Source organism: Hyperolius riggenbachi, chromosome 3 (assembly GCF_040937935.1).
Source record: "Hyperolius riggenbachi isolate aHypRig1 chromosome 3, aHypRig1.pri, whole genome shotgun sequence".
Classification (NCBI taxonomy): Eukaryota; Metazoa; Chordata; class Amphibia; order Anura; family Hyperoliidae; genus Hyperolius; species Hyperolius riggenbachi.
The window spans coordinates 71736509-71752551 of NC_090648.1; the positions used below are offsets into that span (position 1 = coordinate 71736509).

General features: G+C 46.0%; 20 non-coding genes and 2 pseudogenes across 20 annotated transcripts; all 22 read right to left on the minus strand.

Annotated features, from left to right (window-relative positions):
• Positions 1-504: 504 nt before the first annotated feature.
• Positions 505-589, minus strand: LOC137564839 (U4 spliceosomal RNA; annotated as a pseudogene).
• A 129-nt stretch (positions 590-718) lies between these two features.
• Positions 719-791, minus strand: TRNAK-UUU (transfer RNA lysine (anticodon UUU)). The gene has a single exon. It is a non-coding gene; the product is annotated as a tRNA-Lys (tRNA).
• A 303-nt stretch (positions 792-1094) lies between these two features.
• Positions 1095-1167, minus strand: TRNAK-UUU (transfer RNA lysine (anticodon UUU)). Its single transcript has one exon. It is a non-coding gene; the product is annotated as a tRNA-Lys (tRNA).
• Positions 1168-1839: 672 nt separating this feature from the next.
• LOC137564803 (U4 spliceosomal RNA) lies at positions 1840-1980 on the minus strand. The gene has a single exon (XR_011030874.1). It is a non-coding gene; the product is annotated as a U4 spliceosomal RNA (small nuclear RNA).
• Positions 1981-2984: 1004 nt separating this feature from the next.
• TRNAK-UUU (transfer RNA lysine (anticodon UUU)) lies at positions 2985-3057 on the minus strand. The gene has a single exon. It is a non-coding gene; the product is annotated as a tRNA-Lys (tRNA).
• A 303-nt stretch (positions 3058-3360) lies between these two features.
• TRNAK-UUU (transfer RNA lysine (anticodon UUU)) lies at positions 3361-3433 on the minus strand. The gene has a single exon. It is a non-coding gene; the product is annotated as a tRNA-Lys (tRNA).
• A 672-nt stretch (positions 3434-4105) lies between these two features.
• Positions 4106-4246, minus strand: LOC137564831 (U4 spliceosomal RNA). The gene has a single exon (XR_011030901.1). It is a non-coding gene; the product is annotated as a U4 spliceosomal RNA (small nuclear RNA).
• Positions 4247-5248: 1002 nt separating this feature from the next.
• On the minus strand, positions 5249-5321 carry TRNAK-UUU (transfer RNA lysine (anticodon UUU)). Its single transcript has one exon. It is a non-coding gene; the product is annotated as a tRNA-Lys (tRNA).
• A 303-nt stretch (positions 5322-5624) lies between these two features.
• Positions 5625-5697, minus strand: TRNAK-UUU (transfer RNA lysine (anticodon UUU)). The gene has a single exon. It is a non-coding gene; the product is annotated as a tRNA-Lys (tRNA).
• Positions 5698-6369: 672 nt separating this feature from the next.
• Positions 6370-6510, minus strand: LOC137564808 (U4 spliceosomal RNA). Its single transcript, XR_011030879.1, has one exon. It is a non-coding gene; the product is annotated as a U4 spliceosomal RNA (small nuclear RNA).
• Positions 6511-7948: 1438 nt separating this feature from the next.
• TRNAK-UUU (transfer RNA lysine (anticodon UUU)) lies at positions 7949-8021 on the minus strand. The gene has a single exon. It is a non-coding gene; the product is annotated as a tRNA-Lys (tRNA).
• Positions 8022-8324: 303 nt separating this feature from the next.
• TRNAK-UUU (transfer RNA lysine (anticodon UUU)) lies at positions 8325-8397 on the minus strand. The gene has a single exon. It is a non-coding gene; the product is annotated as a tRNA-Lys (tRNA).
• A 672-nt stretch (positions 8398-9069) lies between these two features.
• LOC137564729 (U4 spliceosomal RNA) lies at positions 9070-9210 on the minus strand. The gene has a single exon (XR_011030808.1). It is a non-coding gene; the product is annotated as a U4 spliceosomal RNA (small nuclear RNA).
• A 1004-nt stretch (positions 9211-10214) lies between these two features.
• Positions 10215-10287, minus strand: TRNAE-UUC (transfer RNA glutamic acid (anticodon UUC)). The gene has a single exon. It is a non-coding gene; the product is annotated as a tRNA-Glu (tRNA).
• A 303-nt stretch (positions 10288-10590) lies between these two features.
• On the minus strand, positions 10591-10663 carry TRNAK-UUU (transfer RNA lysine (anticodon UUU)). The gene has a single exon. It is a non-coding gene; the product is annotated as a tRNA-Lys (tRNA).
• A 673-nt stretch (positions 10664-11336) lies between these two features.
• LOC137564840 (U4 spliceosomal RNA) lies at positions 11337-11421 on the minus strand (annotated as a pseudogene).
• Positions 11422-11550: 129 nt separating this feature from the next.
• TRNAK-UUU (transfer RNA lysine (anticodon UUU)) lies at positions 11551-11623 on the minus strand. The gene has a single exon. It is a non-coding gene; the product is annotated as a tRNA-Lys (tRNA).
• A 303-nt stretch (positions 11624-11926) lies between these two features.
• TRNAK-UUU (transfer RNA lysine (anticodon UUU)) lies at positions 11927-11999 on the minus strand. Its single transcript has one exon. It is a non-coding gene; the product is annotated as a tRNA-Lys (tRNA).
• Positions 12000-12671: 672 nt separating this feature from the next.
• Positions 12672-12812, minus strand: LOC137564804 (U4 spliceosomal RNA). The gene has a single exon (XR_011030875.1). It is a non-coding gene; the product is annotated as a U4 spliceosomal RNA (small nuclear RNA).
• Positions 12813-13816: 1004 nt separating this feature from the next.
• Positions 13817-13889, minus strand: TRNAK-UUU (transfer RNA lysine (anticodon UUU)). The gene has a single exon. It is a non-coding gene; the product is annotated as a tRNA-Lys (tRNA).
• Positions 13890-14192: 303 nt separating this feature from the next.
• On the minus strand, positions 14193-14265 carry TRNAK-UUU (transfer RNA lysine (anticodon UUU)). Its single transcript has one exon. It is a non-coding gene; the product is annotated as a tRNA-Lys (tRNA).
• Positions 14266-14937: 672 nt separating this feature from the next.
• Positions 14938-15078, minus strand: LOC137564829 (U4 spliceosomal RNA). Its single transcript, XR_011030899.1, has one exon. It is a non-coding gene; the product is annotated as a U4 spliceosomal RNA (small nuclear RNA).
• Positions 15079-16043: the final 965 nt, after the last annotated feature.

The window sequence follows — 16043 nt, forward strand, 5'->3', positions numbered from 1 at the left end:
ATTGTTGACACTTTTAAAACAATGGTACACCAGCCAGAAGAAGCTATAGGCCGGCGAAAACCTAAATGTCAGCGGTGCTCTGTTTCTGAGCACCCCAACAACGCTTGCAGAAAGAGCTAGCGAGAGGCCACGGGATCGTAGCTAGTGCAAATAGATGGAGCTTGTGACCTCCAAATTTTTCAGGCCAGACCTCTGAGAAACAACACTGTTCTCTCTCTTAGGAATGTGGCATTAGAAAAGTAGCAACCTGCAGATGAAAAGTGGACTTTTGTCATTTTAGTCATCCTGCTGGTGTTTATAAATTTGCCAGAGAGTAAGACACTGGACCTCACCCTCATGAAAAAACGCTGACAAGTGAGCATTTTGTGGCCAAGACTGATTTGGAGATAAGAGGTGCTACGAAATGTTCTTATTGTGTCAGCCACGGTACTACCACACGAGCACTGCTCAGTCATCATGCACCTTGAAGATAATCCTTTCTCTGTTGGTAAACACCTTAGTCAGTCTCCGAAGAGACTGTCAAAAATTGCCAATGCTGACTATATTCCAAGTCAGCATGGTAGGGTATTGGGAAAAGTTTTCAATTAGCCACCAATCAGCGAAGGCATGGAAAGCGGCCAACATCGGTGTTTTGGCTTGGTGCAAGCGGAGCACGCAAGAGGCTGCAGTTGAGGAAGATAGGGAGAGGACACGAAGCATAACAAAAAGCAAAGAGCATCGCCTAAACAGGGACTTGAACCCTGGACCCTCTGATTAAAAGTCTGATGCTCTACCGACTGAGCTATCCAGGCCCTGGAAGGTGAGCTTCACCAGCAGCTCAAAAGTCAGTTATTCCAAGCAGGATGGACGGAAGGTCTAGTACATGCCCTGAGCTGGCTATAGCCTGCGACCTCTACATTTTCTAGGTCAGATCTCTGAAAGAATAAAACTGTACTTGATTTGGAAGGGTGCATTAGAAAGGTAGCCACCAATCAGCGAAGGCATGGAAAGCGGCCGACATCGGTGTTTTGGCCTGGTGCAAGCGGAGCACGCAAGAGGCTGCAGTTGAGGAAGATAGGGAGAGGACACAAAGCATAACGAAAGGCAGAGAGCATCGCCTGAACAGGGACTTGAACCCTGGACCCTCAGATTAAAAGTCTGATGCTCTACCGACTGAGCTATCCAGGCTCTGAAAAGGTGCGATCACCAGCAGCTCAAAGTTTAGCTACAGTATTTCCAGGCTGGGCGCAAGTTAAGGTCTAGTGCAAGTCATGAGCAGTCTATAGCACCGAGATAGCCGGGAAACAGCAGAATGCGCTGTTGTTTCCTTCAACCATCAGGTTCTTCACCTTGGCTGATTGTTGACACTTTTAAAACAATGGTACACCAGCCAGAAGAAGCTATAGGCCGGCGAAACCTAAATGTCAGCGGTGCTCTGTTTCTGAGCACCCCAACAACGCTTGCAGAAAGAGCTAGCGAGAGGCCACGGGATCGTATCTAGCGCAAATAAATGGAGCTTGTGACCTCCAAATTTTTCAGGCCAGACCTCTGAGAAACAACACTGTTCTCTCTCTTAGGAATGTGGCATTAGAAAAGTAGCAACCTGCACATGAAAAGTGGACTTTTGTCATTTTAGTCATCCTGCTGGTGTTTATAAACTTGCCAGAGAGTAAGACACTGGACCTCACCCTCATGAAAGAACGCTGACAAGTGAGCATTTTGTGGCTAAGACTGATTTGGAGATAAGAAGTGCTAAGATATGTTCTTATTGTGCCAGCCACGGTACTACCACACGAGCACTGCTCAGTCATCATGCACCTTGAAGATAAACCTTTCTCTGTTGGTAAACACCTTAGTCAGTCTCCGAAGAGACTGTCAAACATTGCCGATGCTGACTATATTTCAAGTCATCATGGCGGGGTATTGGGAAAAGTTTTCAATTAGCAATAATCACGCCTCGGTTGAACCTTATTGGCTATGATACTGCCACTGCGCAAAGTTAGCCAAGCTAATGCCAGCAAATATCCCCTCTTTCTTGGATAAAGGAATCACCTTAAGGAGAGACAAACGCAGTTTACAGTGTTTCGCTGAGGATCATGGGATGCCATATGCTAATTAGACAGCCACTAAACAAGCATTGTTAATAAGCGGCTAAAGAGTCTTAGCATTTGAAAAGGCGGCAAAGAGGGCAAAACAAAGCCTGCCAGGGATGCCAGCATAGTGTTTTGTGGAGCAGGCTGCCAAGTGGGCCAGTCCCGCACTTGTAAAATACATGAAAAATACAATTTGAAAAATGGAGTAATGAGTCTAGGTCACTGCCATGTGTGCTGATAATTGGGCCTGTGATTATTGTGCCTGGAAGTACTGGTAAGCTGCGCTGGCTAGAGGTGCTTGGGAGTTGGCCAAAGTCTTGGTGGTTGCAGGTTACTGGAGGAGAGAGATGGTACGTGAGCTGTTAATTTTCTGGTGCTCATGGTAAGCATGAAGCTCCTTCCATTGCTGCTTTGAGGGTAGATGTGCAGGCTGGAGAAGGGATCCGGCGAATTACTCTAATGCTGGGAATACACGACGACATTTTTCAGTCGATTACTATCCGATCTTATTTCCGATCGACTTTCCGATTCTTATCTTTTCTGATCAATTTCCATTCATTTCTATGAGAAATCGATGAGAAAAAGGATCGATAATAAGATCGGACATGTTGGAAATTATCTATGGAACCATCTATCTGCTGAAAAAACTTATGGTGTATTCCCAGCATAATGTTGACGGTTTGATGCCTCTTTTATGCATGGAATAATCCATGTTTAATATCACAGCAGAAAAAGTTGAAGAGAAATAGATTCAAGACGCAGGGAGGCTGTGAGAGTTCGGGGGATGCACAGAAAGCGGCTGATGTTTCGGTTATGGCTTACTGCAAGCCAAGCACGCAAGAGGCAGCAGTTGCAGAGGGAACTCAGGTAGCGGAAGTGATGGCCAATGAGCATGGGGTAAAGGAAATGCATCGCCTGAACGGGGACTTGAACCATGGACCCTCAGATTAAAGGTCTGATGCTCTACCGACTGAGCTATCCAGGCCCTGGAAGGTGAGCTTCACCAGCAGCTCAAAAGTCAGTTATTCCAAGCAGGATGGACGGAAGGTCTAGTACATGCCCTGAGCTGGCTATAGCCTGCGACCTCTACATTTTCTAGGTCAGATCTCTGAAAGAATAAAACTGTACTTGATTTGGAAGGTGGCATTAGAAAGGTAGCCACCAATCAGCGAAGGCATGGAAAGCGGCCGACATCGGTGTTTTGGCCTGGTGCAAGCGGAGCACGCAAGAGGCTGCAGTTGAGGAAGATAGGGAGAGGGCACGAAGCATAACGAAAGGCAGAGAGCATCGCCTGAACAGGGACTTGAACCCTGGACCCTCAGATTAAAAGTCTGATGCTCTACCGACTGAGCTATCCAGGCTCTGAAAAGGTGCGATCACCAGCAGCTCAAAGTTTAGCTACAGTATTTCCAGGCTGAGCGCAAGTTAAGGTCCAGTGCAAGTCATGAGCAGTCTATAGCACCTAGATAGCCGGGAAACAGCAGAATGCGCTGTTGTTTCCTTCAACCATCAGGTTCTTCACCTTGGCTGATTGTTGACACTTTTAAAACAATGGTACACCAGCCAGAAGAAGCTATAGGCCGGCGAAACCTAAATGTCAGCGGTGCTCTGTTTCTGAGCACCCCAACAACGCTTGCAGAAAGAGCTAGCGAGAGGCCACGGGATTGTATCTAGCGCAAATAAACGGAGCTTGTGACCTCCAAATTTTTCAGGCCAGACCTCTGAGAAACAACACTGTTCTCTCTCTTAGGAATGTGGCATTAGAAAAGTAGCAACCTGCAGATGAAAAGTGGACTTTTGTCATTTTAGTCATCCTGCTGGTGTTTATAAATTTGCCAGAGAGTAAGACACTGGACCTCACCCTCATGAAAGAACGCTGACAAGTGAGCATTTTGTGGCCAAGACTGATTTGGAGATAAGAGGTGCTACGAAATGTTGTTATTGTGCCAGCCACGGTACTACCACACGAGCACTGCTCAGTCATCATGCACCTTGAAGATAATCCTTTCTCTGTTGGTAATCACCTTAGTCAGTCTCCGAAGAGACTGTCAAAAATTGCTGATGCTGACTATATTTCAAGTCATCATGGCGGGGTATTGGGAAAAGTTTTCAATTAGCAATAAGCACACCTCGGTTGAACCTCATTGGCTATGATACTGCCACTGCACAAAGTTAGCCAAGCTAATGCCAGCAAATATCCCCTTTCTTGGATAAAGGAATCACCTTAAGGAGAGACAAACGCAGTTTACAGTGTTCCGCTGAGGATCATGGGATGCCATATGCTAATTAGACAGCCACTAAACAAGCATTGTTAATAAGCGGCTAAAGAGTCTTAGCATTTGAAAAGGCGGCAAAGAGGGCAAAACAAAGCCTGCCAGGGATGCCAGCATAGTGTTTTGTGGAGCAGGCTGCCAAGTGGGCCAGTCCCGCACTTGTAAAATACATGAAAAATACAATTTGAAAAATGGAGTAATGAGTCTACGTCACTGCCATGTGTGCTGATAATTGGGCCTGTGATTATTGTGCCTGGAAGTACTGGTAAGCTGCGCTGGCTAGAGGTGCTTGGGAGTTGGCCAAAGTCTTGGTGGTTGCAGGTTACTGGAGGAGAGAGATGGTACGTGAGCTGTTAATTTTCTGATGCTCATGGTAAGCATGAAGCTCCTTCCATTGCTGCTTTGAGGGTAGATGTGCAGGCTGGAGAAGGGATCCGGCGAATTACTCTAATGCTGGGAATACACGACGACATTTTTCAGTCGATTACTATCCGATCTTATTTCCGATCGACTTTCCGATTCTTATCTTTTCTGATCAATTTCCATTCATTTCTATGAGAAATCGATGAGAAAAAGGATCGATAATAAGATCGGACATGTTGGAAATTATCTATGGAACCATCTATCTGCTGAAAAAACTTATGGTGTATTCCCAGCATAATGTTGACGGTTTGATGCCTCTTTTATGCATGGAATAATCCATGTTTAATATCACAGCAGAAAAAGTTGAAGAGAAATAGATTCAAGACGCAGGGAGGCTGTGAGAGTTCGGGGGATGCACAGAAAGCGGCTGATGTTTCGGTTATGGCTTACTGCAAGCAAAGCACGCAAGAGGCAGCAGTTGCAGAGGGAACTCAGGTAGCGGAAGTGATGGCCAATGAGCATGGGGTAAAGGAAAGGCATCGCCTGAACAGGGACTTGAACCCTGGACCCTCAGATTAAAAGTCTGATGCTCTACCGACTGAGCTATCCAGGCCCTGGAAGGTGAGCTTCACCAGCAGCTCAAAAGTCAGTTATTCCAAGCAGGATGGACGGAAGGTCTAGTACATGCCCTGAGCTGGCTATAGCCTGCGACCTCTACATTTTCTAGGTCAGATCTCTGAAAGAATAAAACTGTACTTGATTTGGAAGGTGGCATTAGAAAGGTAGCCACCAATCAGCGAAGGCATGGAAAGCGGCCGAGATCGGTGTTTTGGGCTGGTGCAAGCGCAGCACGCAAGAGGCTGCAGTTGAGGAAGATAGGGAGAGGACACGAAGCATAACGAAAGGCAGAGAGCATCGCCTGAACAGGGACTTGAACCCTGGACCCTCAGATTAAAAGTCTGATGCTCTACCGACTGAGCTATCCAGGCTCTGAAAAAGTGCAATCACCAGCAGCTCAAAGTTTAGCTACAGTATTTCCAGGCTGGGCGCAAGTTAAGGTCTAGTGCAAGTCATGAGCAGTCTATAGCACCTAGATAGCCGGGAAACAGCAGAATGCGCTGTTGTTTCCTTCAACCATCAGGTTCTTCACCTTGGCTGATTGTTGACACTTTTAAAACAATGGTACACCAGCCAGAAGAAGCTATAGGCCGGCGAAACCTAAATGTCAGCGGTGCTCTGTTTCTGAGCACCCCAACAACGCTTGCAGAAAGAGCTAGCGAGAGGCCACGGGATCGTATCTAGCGCAAATAAATGGAGCTTGGGACCTCCAAATTTTTCAGCCTAGACCTCTGAGAAACAACACTGTTCTCTCTCTTAGGAATGTGGCATTAGAAAAGTAGCAACCTGCAGATGAAAAGTGGACTTTTGTCATTTTAGTCATCCTGCTGGTGTTTATAAATTTGCCAGAGAGTAAGACACTGGACCTCACCCTCATGAAAGAACGCTGACAAGTGAGCATTTTGTGGCCAAGACTGCTTCGGAGATAAGAAGTGCTACGAAATGTTGTTATTGTGCCAGCCACGGTACTACCACACGAGCACTGCTCAGTCATCATGCACCTTGAAGATAATCCTTTCTCTGTTGGTAAACACCTTAGTCAGTCTCCGAAGAGACTGTCAAAAATTGCCGATGCTGACTATATTTCAAGTCATCATGGCGGGGTATTGGGAAAAGTTTTCAATTAGCAATAATCACGCCTCGGTTGAATCTCATTGGCTATAATACTGCCACTGCGCAAAGTTAGCCAAGCTAATGCCAGCAAATATCCCCTCTTTCTTGGATAAAGGAATCACCTTAAAGAGAATCTGTACTCTGAAATTCTTACAATAAAAAGCATACCATTCTATTCATTATGTGCTCCTGGTCCCCTCTGTGCTGTTTCTGCCATTCTCTGCTGCAAACCTGGCTTGTAATTGCCAGTTTTAGGCAGTGTTTACAAACAAACTAACCAGCTTCTAATAGGCTCAGCTAAGCAGAGTGTGTTAGTCACACAGAGCCTGCAGGGGGTGTGTACAGCTTCTAGCTAATCACAAGCAGCCCTGCACATTCCAGTCTGACTGCCTCAGCCTGACTGTGCCGACTATAGAGAGAAGATTAGATCATATAACAGAGATAACACAGCTACTGTGCAATTAGGAAAAGCTGCAGTAAGCCAGACCACATTAGAAAAGGCATAGGAACTTATAGCATAGAAGAAATAAAGATAAACAATTTGTTACAGAGTCTCTTTAAGGAGAGACAAACGCAGTTTACAGTGTTCCGCTGAGGGTCATGGGATGCCATATGCTAATTAGACAGCCACTAAACAAGCATTGTTAATAAGCGGCTAAAGAGTCTTAGCATTTGAAAAGGCGGCAAAGAGGGCAAAACAAAGCCTGCCAGGGATGCCAGCATAGTGTTTTGTGGAGCAGGCTGCCAAGTGAGCCTGTCCCGCACTTGTAAAATACATGAAAAATACAATTTGAAAAATGGAGTAATGAGTCTACGTCACTGCCATGTGTGCTGATAATTGGGCCTGTGATTATTGTGCCTGGAAGTACTGGTAAGCTGCGCTGGCTAGAGGTGCTTGGGAGTTGGCCAAAGTCTTGGTGGTTGCAGGTTACTGGAGGAGAGAGATGGTACGTGAGCTGTTAATTTTCTGATGCTCATGGTAAGCATGAAGCTCCTTCCATTGCTGCTTTGAGGGTAGATGTGCAGGCTGGAGAAGGGATCCGGCGAATTACTCTAATGCTGGGAATACACGACGACATTTTTCAGTCGATTACTATCCGATCTTATTTCCGATCGACTTTCCGATTCTTATCTTTTCTGATCAATTTCCATTCATTTCTATGAGAAATCGATGAGAAAAAGGATCGATAATAAGATCGGACATGTTGGAAATTATCTATGGAACCATCTATCTGCTGAAAAAACTTATGGTGTATTCCCAGCATAATGTTGACGGTTTGATGCCTCTTTTATGCATGGAATAATCCATGTTTAATATCACAGCAGAAAAAGTTGAAGAGAAATAGATTCAAGACGCAGGGAGGCTGTGAGAGTTCGGGAGATGCACAGAAAGCGGCTGATGTTTCGGTTATGGCTTACTGCAAGCAAAGCACGCAAGAGGCAGCAGTTGCAGAGGGAACTCAGGTAGCAAAAGTGATGGCCAATGAGCATGGGGTAAAGGAATGGCATCGCCTGAACAGGGACTTGAACCCTGGAGCCTCAGATTAAAAGTCTGATGCTCTACCAACTGAGCTATCCAGGCCCTGGAAGGTGAGCTTCACCAGCAGCTCAAAAGTCAGTTATTTCAAGCAGGATGGACGGAAGGTCTAGTACATGCCCTGAGCTGGCTATAGCCTGCGACCTCTACATTTTCTAGGTCAGATCTCTGAAAGAATAAAACTGTACTTGATTTGGAAGGTGGCATTAGAAAGGTAGCCACCAATCAGCGAAGGCATGGAAAGCGGCCGACATCGGTGTTTTGGCCTGGTGCAAGCGGAGCACGCAAAAGGCTGCAGTTGAGGAAGATAGGGAGAGGACACGAAGCATAACAAAAGGCAGAGAGCATCGCCTGAACAGGGACTTGAACCCTGTACCCTCAGATTAAAAGTCTGATGCTCTACCGACTGAGCTATCCAGGCTCTGAAAAGGTGCAATCACCAGCAGCTCAAAGTTTAGCTACAGTATTTCCAGGCTGGGCGCAAGTTAAGGTCTAGTGCAAGTCATGAGCAGTCTATAGCACCTAGATAGCCGGGAAACAGCAGAATGCGCTGTTGTTTCCTTCAACCATCAGGTTCTTCACCTTGGCTGATTGTTGACACTTTTAAAACAATGGTACACCAGCCAGAAGAAGCTATAGGCCGGCGAAACCTAAATGTCAGCGGTGCTCTGTTTCTGAGCACCCCAACAACGCTTGCAGAAAGAGCTAGCGAGAGGCCACGGGATCGTATCTAGCGCAAATAAATGGAGCTTGTGACCTCCAAATTTTTCAGCCTAGACCTCTGAGAAACAACACTGTTCTCTCTCTTAGGAATGTGGCATTAGAAAAGTAGCAACCTGCAGATGAAAAGTGGACTTTTGTCATTTTAGTCATCCTGCTGGTGTTTATAAATTTGCCAGAGAGTAAGACACTGGACCTCACCCTCATGAAAGAACGCTGACAAGTGAGCATTTTGTGGCCAAGACTGATTTGGAGATAAGAGGTGCTACGAAATGTTGTTATTGTGCCAGCCACGGTACTACCACACGAGCACTGCTCAGTCATCATGCACCTTGAAGATAAGCCTTTCTCTGTTGGTAAACACATTAGTCAGTCTCCGAAGAGACTGTCAAAAATTGCCGATGCTGACTATATTTCAAGTCATCCTGGCGGGGTATCGGGAAAAGTTTTCAATTAGCAATAATCACGCCTCGGTTGAACCTCATTGGCTATGATACTGCCACTGCGCAAAGTTAGCCAAGCTAATGCCAGCAAATATCCCCTCTTTCTTGGATAAAGGAATCACCTTAAGGAGAGACAAACGCAGTTTACAGTGTTCCGCTGAGGGTCATGGGATGCCATATGCTAATTTGACAGCCACTAAACAAGCATTGTTAATAAGCGGCTAAAGAGTCTTAGCATTTGAAAAGGCGGCAAAGAGGGCAAAACAAAGCCTGCCAGGGATGCCAGCATAGTGTTTTGTGGAGCAGGCTGCCAAGTGGGCCAGTCCCGCACTTGTAAAATACATGAAAAATACAATTTGAAAAATGGAGTAATGAGTCTACGTCACTGCCATGTGTGCTGATAATTGGGCCTGTGATTATTGTGCCTGGAAGTACTGGTAAGCTGCGCTGGCTAGAGGTGCTTGGGAGTTGGCCAAAGTCTTGGTGGTTGCAGATTACTGGAGGAGAGAGATGGTACGTGAGCTGTTAATTTTCTGATGCTCATGGTAAGCATGAAGCTCCTTCCATTGCTGCTTTGAGGGTAGATGTGCAGGCTGGAGAAGGGATCCGGCGAATTACTCTAATGCTGGGAATACACGACGACATTTTTCAGTCGATTACTATCCGATCTTATTTCCGATCGACTTTCCGATTCTTATCTTTTCTGATCAATTTCCATTCATTTGTATGAGAAATTGATGAGAAAAAGGATCGATAATAAGATCGGACATGTTGGAAATTATCTATGGAACCATCTATCTGCTGAAAAAACTTATGGTGTATTCCCAGCATAATGTTGACGGTTTGATGCCTCTTTTATGCATGGAATAATCCATGTTTAATATCACAGCAGAAAAAGTTGAAGAGAAATAGATTCAAGACGCAGGGAGGCTGTGAGAGTTCGGGGGATGCACAGAAAGCGGCTGATGTTTCGGTTATGGCTTACTGCAAGCAAAGCACGCAAGAGGCAGCAGTTGCAGAGGGAACTCAGGTAGCGGAAGTGATGGCCAATGAGCATGGGGTAAAGGAAAGGCATCGCCTGAACAGGGACTTGAACCCTGGACCCTCAAATTGAAAATCAGATGCTCTACCGACTGAGCAATCCAGGCCCTGGAAGGTGAGCTTCACCAGCAGCTCAAAAGTCAGTTATTCCAAGCAGGATGGACGGAAGGTCTAGTACATGCCCTGAGCTGGCTATAGCCTGCGACCTCTACATTTTCTAGGCCAGATCTCTGAAAGAATAAAACTGTACTTGATTTGGAAGGTGGCATTAGAAAGGTAGCCACCAATCAGCGAAGGCATGGAAAGCAGCCGACATCGGTGTTTTGGCCTGGTGCAAGCGGAGCACGCAAGAGGCTGCAGTTGAGGAAGATAGGGAGAGGACACGAAGCATAACGAAAGGCAAAGAGCATCGCCTGAACAGGGACTTGAACCCTGGACCCTCAGATTAAAAGTCTGATGCTCTACCGACTGAGCTATCCAGGCTCTGAAAAGGTGCAATCACCAGCAGCTCAAAGTTTAGCTACAGTATTTCCAGGCTGGGCGCAAGTTAACGCCTAGTGCAAGCCATGAGCAGTCTATAGCACCTAGATAGCCGGGAAACAGCAGAATGCGCTGTTGTTTCCTTCAACCATCAGGTTCTTCACCATGGCTGATTGTTGACACTTTTAAAACAATGGTACACCAGCCAGAAGAAGCTATAGGCCGGCGAAAACCTAAATGTCAGCGGTGCTCTGTTTCTGAGCACCCCAACAACGCTTGCAGAAAGAGCTAGCGAGAGGCCACGGGATCGTAGCTAGTGCAAATAGATGGAGCTTGTGACCTCCAAATTTTTCAGGCCAGACCTCTGAGAAACAACACTGTTCTCTCTCTTAGGAATGTGGCATTAGAAAAGTAGCAACCTGCAGATGAAAAGTGGACTTTTGTCATTTTAGTCATCCTGCTGGTGTTTATAAATTTGCCAGAGAGTAAGACACTGGACCTCAGCCTCATGAAAAAACGCTGACAAGTGAGCATTTTGTGGCCAAGACTGATTTGGAGATAAGAGGTGCTACGAAATGTTCTTATTGTGTCAGCCACGGTACTACCACACGAGCACTGCTCAGTCATCATGCACCTTGAAGATAATCCTTTCTCTGTTGGTAAACACCTTAGTCAGTCTCCGAAGAGACTGTCAAAAATTGCCAATGCTGACTATATTCCAAGTCAGCATGGTAGGGTATTGGGAAAAGTTTTCAATTAGCCACCAATCAGCGAAGGCATGGAAAGCGGCCAACATCGGTGTTTTGGCTTGGTGCAAGCGGAGCACGCAAGAGGCTGCAGTTGAGGAAGATAGGGAGAGGACACGAAGCATAACAAAAAGCAAAGAGCATCGCCTAAACAGGGACTTGAACCCTGGACCCTCTGATTAAAAGTCTGATGCTCTACCGACTGAGCTATCCAGGCCCTGGAAGGTGAGCTTCACCAGCAGCTCAAAAGTCAGTTATTCCAAGCAGGATGGACGGAAGGTCTAGTACATGCCCTGAGCTGGCTATAGCCTGCGACCTCTACATTTTCTAGGTCAGATCTCTGAAAGAATAAAACTGTACTTGATTTGGAAGGGTGCATTAGAAAGGTAGCCACCAATCAGCGAAGGCATGGAAAGCGGCCGACATCGGTGTTTTGGCCTGGTGCAAGCGGAGCACGCAAGAGGCTGCAGTTGAGGAAGATAGGGAGAGGACACAAAGCATAACGAAAGGCAGAGAGCATCGCCTGAACAGGGACTTGAACCCTGGACCCTCAGATTAAAAGTCTGATGCTCTACCGACTGAGCTATCCAGGCTCTGAAAAGGTGCGATCACCAGCAGCTCAAAGTTTAGCTACAGTATTTCCAGGCTGGGCGCAAGTTAAGGTCTAGTGCAAGTCATGAGCAGTCTATAGCACCGAGATAGCCGGGAAACAGCAGAATGCGCTGTTGTTTCCTTCAACCATCAGGTTCTTCACCTTGGCTGATTGTTGACACTTTTAAAACAATGGTACACCAGCCAGAAGAAGCTATAGGCCGGCGAAACCTAAATGTCAGCGGTGCTCTGTTTCTGAGCACCCCAACAACGCTTGCAGAAAGAGCTAGCGAGAGGCCACGGGATCGTATCTAGCGCAAATAAATGGAGCTTGTGACCTCCAAATTTTTCAGGCCAGACCTCTGAGAAACAACACTGTTCTCTCTCTTAGGAATGTGGCATTAGAAAAGTAGCAACCTGCACATGAAAAGTGGACTTTTGTCATTTTAGTCATCCTGCTGGTGTTTATAAACTTGCCAGAGAGTAAGACACTGGACCTCACCCTCATGAAAGAACGCTGACAAGTGAGCATTTTGTGGCTAAGACTGATTTGGAGATAAGAAGTGCTAAGATATGTTCTTATTGTGCCAGCCACGGTACTACCACACGAGCACTGCTCAGTCATCATGCACCTTGAAGATAAACCTTTCTCTGTTGGTAAACACCTTAGTCAGTCTCCGAAGAGACTGTCAAACATTGCCGATGCTGACTATATTTCAAGTCATCATGGCGGGGTATTGGGAAAAGTTTTCAATTAGCAATAATCACGCCTCGGTTGAACCTTATTGGCTATGATACTGCCACTGCGCAAAGTTAGCCAAGCTAATGCCAGCAAATATCCCCTCTTTCTTGGATAAAGGAATCACCTTAAGGAGAGACAAACGCAGTTTACAGTGTTTCGCTGAGGATCATGGGATGCCATATGCTAATTAGACAGCCACTAAACAAGCATTGTTAATAAGCGGCTAAAGAGTCTTAGCATTTGAAAAGGCGGCAAAGAGGGCAAAACAAAGCCTGCCAGGGATGCCAGCATAGTGTTTTGTGGAGCAGGCTGCCAAGTGGGCCAGTCCCGCACTTGTAAAATACATGAAAAATACAATTTGAAAAATGGAGTAATGAGTCTAGGTCACTGCCATGTGTGCTGATAATTGGGCCTGTGATTATTGTGCCTGGAAGTACTGGTAAGCTGCGCTGGCTAGAGGTGCTTGGGAGTTGGCCAAAGTCTTGGTGGTTGCAGGTTACTGGAGGAGAGAGATGGTACGTGAGCTGTTAATTTTCTGGTGCTCATGGTAAGCATGAAGCTCCTTCCATTGCTGCTTTGAGGGTAGATGTGCAGGCTGGAGAAGGGATCCGGCGAATTACTCTAATGCTGGGAATACACGACGACATTTTTCAGTCGATTACTATCCGATCTTATTTCCGATCGACTTTCCGATTCTTATCTTTTCTGATCAATTTCCATTCATTTCTATGAGAAATCGATGAGAAAAAGGATCGATAATAAGATCGGACATGTTGGAAATTATCTATGGAACCATCTATCTGCTGAAAAAACTTATGGTGTATTCCCAGCATAATGTTGACGGTTTGATGCCTCTTTTATGCATGGAATAATCCATGTTTAATATCACAGCAGAAAAAGTTGAAGAGAAATAGATTCAAGACGCAGGGAGGCTGTGAGAGTTCGGGGGATGCACAGAAAGCGGCTGATGTTTCGGTTATGGCTTACTGCAAGCCAAGCACGCAAGAGGCAGCAGTTGCAGAGGGAACTCAGGTAGCGGAAGTGATGGCCAATGAGCATGGGGTAAAGGAAATGCATCGCCTGAACGGGGACTTGAACCATGGACCCTCAGATTAAAGGTCTGATGCTCTACCGACTGAGCTATCCAGGCCCTGGAAGGTGAGCTTCACCAGCAGCTCAAAAGTCAGTTATTCCAAGCAGGATGGACGGAAGGTCTAGTACATGCCCTGAGCTGGCTATAGCCTGCGACCTCTACATTTTCTAGGTCAGATCTCTGAAAGAATAAAACTGTACTTGATTTGGAAGGTGGCATTAGAAAGGTAGCCACCAATCAGCGAAGGCATGGAAAGCGGCCGACATCGGTGTTTTGGCCTGGTGCAAGCGGAGCACGCAAGAGGCTGCAGTTGAGGAAGATAGGGAGAGGGCACGAAGCATAACGAAAGGCAGAGAGCATCGCCTGAACAGGGACTTGAACCCTGGACCCTCAGATTAAAAGTCTGATGCTCTACCGACTGAGCTATCCAGGCTCTGAAAAGGTGCGATCACCAGCAGCTCAAAGTTTAGCTACAGTATTTCCAGGCTGAGCGCAAGTTAAGGTCCAGTGCAAGTCATGAGCAGTCTATAGCACCTAGATAGCCGGGAAACAGCAGAATGCGCTGTTGTTTCCTTCAACCATCAGGTTCTTCACCTTGGCTGATTGTTGACACTTTTAAAACAATGGTACACCAGCCAGAAGAAGCTATAGGCCGGCGAAACCTAAATGTCAGCGGTGCTCTGTTTCTGAGCACCCCAACAACGCTTGCAGAAAGAGCTAGCGAGAGGCCACGGGATTGTATCTAGCGCAAATAAACGGAGCTTGTGACCTCCAAATTTTTCAGGCCAGACCTCTGAGAAACAACACTGTTCTCTCTCTTAGGAATGTGGCATTAGAAAAGTAGCAACCTGCAGATGAAAAGTGGACTTTTGTCATTTTAGTCATCCTGCTGGTGTTTATAAATTTGCCAGAGAGTAAGACACTGGACCTCACCCTCATGAAAGAACGCTGACAAGTGAGCATTTTGTGGCCAAGACTGATTTGGAGATAAGAGGTGCTACGAAATGTTGTTATTGTGCCAGCCACGGTACTACCACACGAGCACTGCTCAGTCATCATGCACCTTGAAGATAATCCTTTCTCTGTTGGTAATCACCTTAGTCAGTCTCCAAAGAGACTGTCAAAAATTGCTGATGCTGACTATATTTCAAGTCATCATGGCGGGGTATTGGGAAAAGTTTTCAATTAGCAATAAGCACACCTCGGTTGAACCTCATTGGCTATGATACTGCCACTGCACAAAGTTAGCCAAGCTAATGCCAGCAAATATCCCCTTTCTTGGATAAAGGAATCACCTTAAGGAGAGACAAACGCAGTTTACAGTGTTCCGCTGAGGATCATGGGATGCCATATGCTAATTAGACAGCCACTAAACAAGCATTGTTAATAAGCGGCTAAAGAGTCTTAGCATTTGAAAAGGCGGCAAAGAGGGCAAAACAAAGCCTGCCAGGGATGCCAGCATAGTGTTTTGTGGAGCAGGCTGCCAAGTGGGCCAGTCCCGCACTTGTAAAATACATGAAAAATACAATTTGAAAAATGGAGTAATGAGTCTACGTCACTGCCATGTGTGCTGATAATTGGGCCTGTGATTATTGTGCCTGGAAGTACTGGTAAGCTGCGCTGGCTAGAGGTGCTTGGGAGTTGGCCAAAGTCTTGGTGGTTGCAGGTTACTGGAGGAGAGAGATGGTACGTGAGCTGTTAATTTTCTGATGCTCATGGTAAGCATGAAGCTCCTTCCATTGCTGCTTTGAGGGTAGATGTGCAGGCTGGAGAAGGGATCCGGCGAATTACTCTAATGCTGGGAATACACGACGACATTTTTCAGTCGATTACTATCCGATCTTATTTCCGATCGACTTTCCGATTCTTATCTTTTCTGATCAATTTCCATTCATTTCTATGAGAAATCGATGAGAAAAAGGATCGATAATAAGATCGGACATGTTGGAAATTATCTATGGAACCATCTATCTGCTGAAAAAACTTATGGTGTATTCCCAGCATAATGTTGACGGTTTGATGCCTCTTTTATGCATGGAATAATCCATGTTTAATATCACAGCAGAAAAAGTTGAAGAGAAATAGATTCAAGACGCAGGGAGGCTGTGAGAGTTCGGGAGATGCACAGAAAGCGGCTGATGTTTCGGTTATGGCTTACTGCAAGCAAAGCACGCAAGAGGCAGCAGTTGCAGAGGGAACTCAGGTAGCAAA